Source organism: Lygodium microphyllum, chromosome 4 (genome assembly GCF_053477565.2).
Source record: "Lygodium microphyllum isolate KBCC chromosome 4, Lygodium_microphyllum_v1.1.10, whole genome shotgun sequence".
NCBI lineage: Eukaryota > Viridiplantae > Streptophyta > Polypodiopsida > Schizaeales > Lygodiaceae > Lygodium > Lygodium microphyllum.
In genome coordinates this window covers 22005068-22013405 of record NC_141138.1, presented here as the reverse complement: position 1 = coordinate 22013405, position 8338 = coordinate 22005068, and the positions used below count along the sequence as shown (strand labels likewise).

Genomic DNA, 8338 nt, shown 5'->3' with positions numbered 1-8338 from the left:
GCATGTCATTCATAAGAAGATTGTGAAGAACACAACTAGTAACAATGCACTTGGGGACACGATTCAGGTCCACATTGATGTCCCTAAGGATGCGCCACCTATTTTTAAGCATTCCAAATACATGTTCAATTCGCACTTGTCCCTTTGCCAAGTGGCGATTGAACTGTTTCCAATCTCCAATGGTTAAAGGGTGCCCTCCCTAAAGGGATTGATGAGGTGTGCACATGCCCCATACCCAGAATCAGCCAAGAGTAAGGGCGCACGTGAACTCCATGAAGTAGCATGGCTGGCTCTTACAAGACTTCATTGTTTTTGAAACGCTTGTAAATAGCTAATGCTTTCCAATGCGTAGCGTCGTTGGTACCACCAGGAGCCAAAACACAAACATCCCATATGCGCTTTTGTGCATCGCAAATGGCTTGCAACAGAATGGAAATGATGTCTACACCAATATTGTGCCGGTATGTCCTCTATGTTAGGCTTCCTGGCAAGTTTGATGTGCGAGCCATCGATAGCACCACAAACGTTGGGTAGCAATGTGAGCACCTAAAAGTTTGCAATGATTGTCTGCAATTGTGCCCCAAACGGAATGGAGATGATGCTTGCCCGAAGCTTTGTGGCAAGAATATCGACCACAATGTGACAATATTTGCGCACTATGGACTCACCCATGCCAAATGTATCAGCAATATGATGTGTGGAGTCGTTGTGCGCAAGTCGAAGAAGTGCACAACTGAGAGCACGCTCTGGCCCGATTGGTGTGCGAACATTATCTCCTTCCCCTTGTCGTGGCCAGCGAGGTTGCAGGAGTTGTAGAAGCATTTGGAAGAAGGCATAATCAAATCTAAACCGCTTGCAAAAGAGTAGGTCGCATGCATCCAATTCACGTATCCAAACAGATTGTTGCATCCAATTCACGTATCCAAACAGATTGTTGAACCTCGAGCCAAAAGGTGTGTTGTCTTGGGAAGACCCACCAATTTTGAAAATATGCTGCTAATTGATGCACAAATCCGATAACTGCTGGGAACAACACAAATAAGCACCAGTATATGGAAAGCAAGAATGTGAAAGGTGCGGACGTATCCTCGGCTTCAAATGTGTTTAGGAATGCGAGCATTTGGTACATGTCGAGGGAGTGATCCGTGTAGGGTTGCCTAGGACGGTGTGCTTAATCGCAATAGGAATGCAAATGGAGAGGGAATTGAGGTAGGCCTCTGAATGAAAAATGACTTGAGGCAAAGTAAGAGTACAACTAGAGGATTTGGAAGGGGCTACAATGGCAGACGTTGCTGTAGTCTAGCAGAGCAGCCGCTGGTCTATTGTGGAGGAAAGCCTGCATGTGGAAGAGGTGACACTCAGCTGTGCAGCGCCACGGTACTGACTGCAAACCAGGTTTTTGTAGTAGTTTCCTGCTTTTCCTACTCTGTGATACCACTAACTGTGGAGTCTAACCAACAGTCATGTACGCAGCTGCTGTAATCTGGTGAAACTGCGCTTTTAACGGAGCAACTGCGGTTGACCAACTATGGTTGGTCATGTGCGCGTGATATCAGAAGTAACTGTAGGTAAAGGCAGAGAAGAGTAGCGTTAGGGAGTAACACTGTGCAGAGGCAGGTGAGTCGTTTCTCTCTCTTTTGGCGTCTCTCTCTGTGTTTCGGCATCTCTCTCTCTATTGGTTGCCCCCACTGACGGCCATCTCCTCTCCCTCTCTTTCTATTGGTCACTGTTGGTCTCGCACAGAGAGAGAGAGAGAGAGAGGTCGCAGGTCGAAGGGCGCTCTCTCTTGGGTCACTGTTGGTCCTCGCAGAGAGAGAGAAAGAGCAGGTTTAGAACATGTCGTGGGAGAGAGAGAGAGAGGGTCGCTGGTCACAGGGTATATATATATATATATATATATCTCCTCTCTATTGGTCACAGGCCACAGGGCGCGCTCTCTCTTGGGTCCCTGTTGGTCGTAGAGAGACAGAGAGTGTAGGTTCAGAACATGTCGGGAGAGAGAGAGAGGAGGGGTCGAATACATGTACAGTGCCGCAGTGGCGCTGTGGTCGCATGTCGAGGTCCAAGGGGAGAGGGTTGAACGCAGTGGCGCAGCATTGCGAGAGAGAGAGAGAGAGAGAGAGAGAGAGAGGGAGAAAGAGAGAGAGAGAGGAGAGCACTGCCGGAGCACTGCTCGACGCTAACGCGTGGACGTTGAGAGAGAGAGACTCGAGAGAGAGTTCTGACACACTTGGCATCGACTGACTGGAAGAGAGAGAGAGAGTGTGTGTTTTGAAACACTTGGCGTCGGCGACTGGGAGAGGGAGAGAGAGAGAGCAGAGAGAAGGGAGAAGGGAGAGCCTCACGGAGGAGACGAGTGTATTTTGTTTGTTTAGTTAGTTAATTTGATGATTGTGTGTTATTTTAATTGTTGGTTAGTTAGTTTAATTTTTTATTTGTTTAGTTAGTTTAATGTACGTGATTAGTTAGTTAGTTAGAGAGAGAGATGTTAGTTTAATTTTTTGTTAATTTTGGATTATATTGTTAGTTATTGTTTATTTGGTTTAGGGTGGGTTAGTTAGTTTAGTAAGATTATGTATTTGTTAATTTTGGATTATTAGTTGTTAATTTAATTATTTGTTTAGTTATTTGATTGTTAGTGTGAGTTTAGAGTGGGTTTAATTTTTTGTTTGTTTAGTAAGTTTTGTTAGAGAGAGAGAGAGAGAGAGAGAGAGAGAGAGAGAGAGAGAGAGAGAGAGAGAGAGAGAGAGAGCATGTTTATTTAGTTTGGGTGTGCGAGTTCACTATTTAGTTTGGTTAGTTCATTTTTTAAAATTGTGTGTGAGTTTATATTATTTTAATAGTTTATTATTTATTCGGTTTAGTGTTAGTTAGTTAGTTTAGTAAGATTGTGTGTGTGAGTTTAGGGTGGGTTAGATAGTTTAGTTATACATGTTTAGAGAGAGAGAGAGAGAGAGAGAGAGAGAGAGAGAGAGAGAGAGAGAGAGAGAGCATGCTAGTTTAGTAATATATTTTATTGTTTAGGTTTAGTTTAATTTTTTATCAATTGGTTAGAGTACATCTATATATCTATAATCTATAAAGTACATTATTACAAGTTGACTATGGGTTAGTTATGGGAGGGAGGGAGAGAAAGAGATGGTAGATTGGTTTGCTTGGTATGATTTAATTTATTAGTGTTTTGGTTTGCTTGGATCAATTTTGTTTGTGAGGATTGGTTGTTCCGGCAATTTAGGATGACTGTTATTTTGGTTGGTGATCTCTCTCTCTCTCTCTTTCATGTTGTAATTTTGTTTTGTTGTGTTTTTTTGTTATTATTGGTTTGGTGAGTAAGTTTAAATTGTTTCGGGTTAGTTTAATTTTTTATTTGTTTATTTCATTGTTAGTAAGTATTGTTAGAGAGAGAGAGAACATGTTATTTTACATTTTTGTTAATCTTAGATTGTTAATTTTTTATATGTGAGTTTATATCATTATTTTAATTGTTTAGTTTAGATGTGCAAGTTTACTTTAAAATATTATTAGGCTTATGTATGTGAGTTTATATTATTTTAATTATTTATTGTTTATTTGGTTTAGGATTGGTAGTTAATTTAGTAAGATTATATGTATGAGTTTAGGGTTAGTTTAAATTTTTATTGATTGGCTAGTTAAATAGTTTAGTTATACATGCTATTATCTATTAGATTATTAATTAGTTAGATTATGTGTGTATGTGGGGGTGTGTTATTTTAATTACTTGTTAATTTTGGATTGTTAGTTATTAATTTAATTGTTAGTTATTAGGCTTATGTGTGTGAATTTAGGATTAGTAAGTACATTATTGTAAGTTGGTTATGGGTTAGTTATGGGAGGAGGAGAGAGAGTGGGAGATGGTAGGTTCGGCTATCTGGTACGTTTTAATTTATTGGCGTTGTGGTTTGCTTGGTACAGTTTTGTTTGCGAGAATTGAACGTTTCGGCAGTTTAGAACAATTGTTATTTAGGTTGGTGATCTCTCTCTCTCTCTTCCAGGTTGTAATTTTGTTTTGTTGTATTTGTTGGTTGATTTATTATTATTGGTTTGGTAAGTAGGGTGGGTGGAGAGAGAGAGAGAGAGAGAGAGAGAGAGAGAGAGAGAGAGAGAGAGAGAGAGAGAGAGAGAGAGAGAGAGAGAGAGAGAGAGAGAACATGGGAGAGAGTGTGTGTGTTAGTTATGCTGATTAGTTGGTTAATTAGTAAACTAGTTAGTTATTAGTTGGTTGATTTTATGATGTTAGATTGTGCTTATGTTAGTAGGTTGGTTACAGGGAGAGATATATATGATATTAGTTGGTCGGTTAGCTATTAGTAGGTTTGGGCTTTCTCTCTTTCCCTTGATGTCTCTCTATCTCATTCTTCTCTCTCATTATTATTATTATTATTATTATTTTCTCTATTTTTCTCTTTTCCTTCTTCTTCCTCTTCTCTTGCCTCTCTCTGTTTTTTTCTCTCTCTTACGAAATTCATGGGTTGGTTAGTTAGAGAGAGAGAGAGAGAGAGAGAGAGAGAGAGAGAGAGAGAGAGATGAGTAGGTTGGTTGGTTAATTGGGTGGTTAGATTAGTACTAATTTCTATTACAAAATGTTTCCTTTCATGGCTAAATGTTTGTTTGTAAGTCTCATTACTTGGATTGAAGGTTTAGGATTGGGCAATCTACTAAGTATTGAATGATTGGGCAATATATTATCTCTCTTTTCTCTTAATGATGCTTTCCATATTAGATTACTTTCTTTACAGAGTACCATTGTCAAAGCATAATAAATATGTATGTGTCCATTTTTTATTAATGTGGGTTTGTGATGCTAGTTTGGGTTTATATTGGTTAGTAAGTTAGTTGGTTGGGTGTAAGACAGAGAGGAGAGAGAGAGAAAGAGAAAGCAGGAAAGAGAGTGTGTGTGTGGGTTAGTAATGTTAGTAAGACAATAGATTAGTTTATGTTTGTGTTTAGTTATTAGTTATATTAGTAACTGGTTGTTTTATGTTGACTAGTAGGTTCGTCTGTGTTTGTGTTAGTTCGTAGGTTAGTTGGTTAGGTTGTTACAAAGAGAGATATGATATTAGTAGGTTGTCATCTCTTTTCTCTCTCTTCCCCCACTCTCTCATTCCTTTTCTCTTTGTCTCATACACATACTCTCTCTCCTCTCATTCTTCTTCTCTTCTCTTTCTTCCTCTTTTTTTTCTTTTCTCTCTCTCTCTCTCTTCTTTTTCTTCTCCTCTCTCCTCTGTCTCCTCTCTCTCTCTCTCTCTCTCTCTCTCTTTTACGAATTTTATGGGTTGGTTAGTTGGGTAGAAAGAGAAAAGAGAGGGAAAGAGAGAAAGGAGGTGAGAGAGAGTGGGTTAGTTATGTTAATTAGTTAGTTGGTTAAGCTGAGAGAGAGAGAGAGAGAGAGAGAGAGAGAGAGAGAGAGAGAGAGAGAGAGAGAGAGAGAGAGAGAGAGAGAGAGAGCGGGGGGGAGAGGGAGGGAGCGTAGGTTTACTATGCTGGTTATGTTACTTGGTGACTTGGTTAGTAAGTTAGTTAGTTAGGCAAAGAGACTAGTTTATATATCTCTCAAGGTTAATACGTGTTTTTTATCTAGTATAGAGGATTTTGTAGCAGCAAACAATAATGTGTGTATACAAAATGTTACAAAATGAAAGAGGCCACAAGAAAGAAAACAATTTGTTATGTGCTTAAGCATATTGGAGGGCATGATAGTTCTAGTAGTTTCTTGAGGATGATTTGTCGCTTGGATGGAATTGAAAAGCAAGTGAAGACATTGTCTCAATGTCAAAAAGCTTCCATTTCTCTTAATGAGAACATTAGTGACCGTCTGTTGAGGATTGAGAGAATATTGGAAGAGAAGTATGAAGGGAACCTTACTGATGGAGTAATGATACTAGAAGAGTTAGAAGAGATCAGGGGTTATATAGATAATATTTAAGAGCACATCCAACAAAATTGATGGCCGCGTGTTGGATCTTTGGATGATTAGGAGAAGCTGAAGGACATTATTAGTAGTGTAAGTCGTATAGAGAATGGAGTGTATGAGTTAATTATCCACAAGAATGAGAGCTTGGTTGAACCAGAGAACATTACTCTTGATGTGTAACTTACTTCTTTGAAGGTCTATCTTAATAGATTTTTGGTAATGTTAACGCAAATGAATCGCCACATAAGCTCATCGCTATAGTTTGCTTCATATATGCAGTCTCTACACGACATTTGAAAATGAGTTTTTGATGAAAATCACCATTTTGAAGTGCATTGTTTGACTCTTATAAAAAATAATACTGGCTTTAAGTCATCTTGATAGTGTATTTTTTCCTTTGTCATCTCACTCGATTACTGATGTTGTGCTTGGCCTTGGAGTTCCTTCATGCATTGATGCTCTGTTGTTTCTTTTAACCAATGTACATTGGGACTTATGTGAAAATAAATGGTTTTTTAAAATTAAACATGGTGGATGTAATTTAACTAAAGTGTTTCCATTACTTGGTACATAAAATAGTTGAAGCTTAAAGGTGTTGGGACATAAAAGTAACTTCATAGCATGTTTTTTTGATGAAAAATCAATGTCACTATTGAAAAGTCAGCTCTTGATGTGTAGCTTGCTTCTTTGAAAGTTTATCTTAATAGATTTTCGACAATGTTAATGCAGATGAATCGTCGCATAGGCTCATTGCCATAGTTTGTTTGATATATGCAGTCTCTACACGACATTAAAATGAGTTTTTAATGAAAATCTCTGTTTTGAAGTACATTGTTTAACTCTTGCGGGCTGTAATATGGTTTTTACGTCATTTTGATAGTGCATTTTTTTCTCTGTTTTGCTTTTGATTTGCTGATGTTGTGACTTCGCCTTGAAGTTCCTTTGTACATTGATGCTTCATTGTTTCTTTTAACCAATGTACCTTGGGGCTTATATGATAGTAAATGGTTTCCTTAAATTAAACATGGTGGATGCGATTTAACTAAAGTGCTTCCATTACTTGGTTTAGATAGATAAAATAGTCGAAGCTTAAAGGTGTTGGGATACACATGACTTTGTAGCATGTTTTTGTGTGGAAAAGTGATGTTACCGTTGAAAAGTGGGGTCAAGATTTGCAATTGAATTTGAGCGAGTCTCTAGGTATTCTGGAGGTGGATAATGATACAACCATGGACTTATGATATTCTGGCTTAGTGTAGGTCGTAGTGCAAGTCGTATAGAGGATGGAGTGTGTGAGTTGATTGCTCAAATCTTGGTTGCATCGAAGAGCATTGCTCTTGATGTGCAGCTTACTTCTTTGAAAGTTTGTCGGCAATGCTAATGTAGGTGAGTCGCCATGCAAGCTCATCGCCATGTCGCTTATGTAATGGAGATTTTCAAACCTCCATTTTGAAACAAATTGTTTAACTCTTGCAATTTATAACACTATTTTAGGTCATTTTGATAGTGCATTCTTTCCTTTGTTTCACTCTCAATTGTTGCTGATGTTTTGAATTGGCCTTGAAGTTCCTTTGTGTGTTCATGCTTCGTTGTTTCTTTTAACCAATGTGCCTTGGGGCTTATGTGGCAATAAATAGTTTCGTAATCTTTTTGCAGTTTTTGAGACTTTGACACATTTTCATCTATGGCATGTTCTTTTTTCTCAATAATGTATCTTTGAATAGGTATAAATGAATGTACATCCATTGATAAGACCTTTGAAAAATGCTTGGCTAGCCATATATGCATATGTTCATGCATATATGGTTTGCGGTTGCGAGTATGTTTGTCGCTTATGTCCTTGATAGCTTTGAGATTTGTTTATTGTGTGACTCTTATGTTTTCTTGAAGGTTTGGTGTGGTAATGGAACAAGTCCGAGCCATGGGATATGTTCCAGACATAGTGCTTTCAACTCCATTGATCGTAGTGGATTCAATAGAGTTAAACAAAGTGGCCATAATATCATCTCTTCGACAATTGCTAGCTTGGAGCCGTTCACATGGATATGGAAGATAGCTGTTTTGATTGTGCTTGCATGAATGTGCTATGTATGTTTTTGGTGATAACCATTTATATGTTTTGTTACAGCCAAAATATGGGCTCTAATAAACTAAATGTGCAAAATATGAAAGAGTTTGCAAGGAGACAAGGAACACATGTTGTTAAGTGTGCAAGAACTGCAAGGATTGAAAGAAACACGAGAAGTACTGCAAGTTCTTCGGACTTCAAAAACCTTGAGACAAAGATGAATGAGTTGATGAAAAAGTAGACCAATCTATGTGCACGTGTGGATCATGCACTTGCTATGTACTCGACGAAGTTGCATGAACAAGCTAAAGGTTTACATGGTGTTGTGTGTGAGACAA

At 38.4% G+C, this 8338-nt stretch overlaps 1 long non-coding RNA gene across 2 annotated transcripts; it reads left to right on the top strand.

Moving 5' to 3' along the window:
- The first annotated feature begins 1085 nt into the window (after window positions 1–1085).
- Window positions 1086–7976, top strand: LOC148036874 (uncharacterized). Of its 2 annotated transcripts, XR_015690759.1 has the most exons (3): window positions 1086–1377; window positions 3934–3985; window positions 7823–7976. It is a non-coding gene; the product is annotated as an uncharacterized LOC148036874 (long non-coding RNA). The 2 variants fall into 2 exon arrangements; XR_015690761.1 differs by lacking the exons at window positions 3934–3985; window positions 7823–7976 and adding an exon at window positions 1474–1838.
- The last annotated feature ends 362 nt before the right edge of the window (window positions 7977–8338 follow it).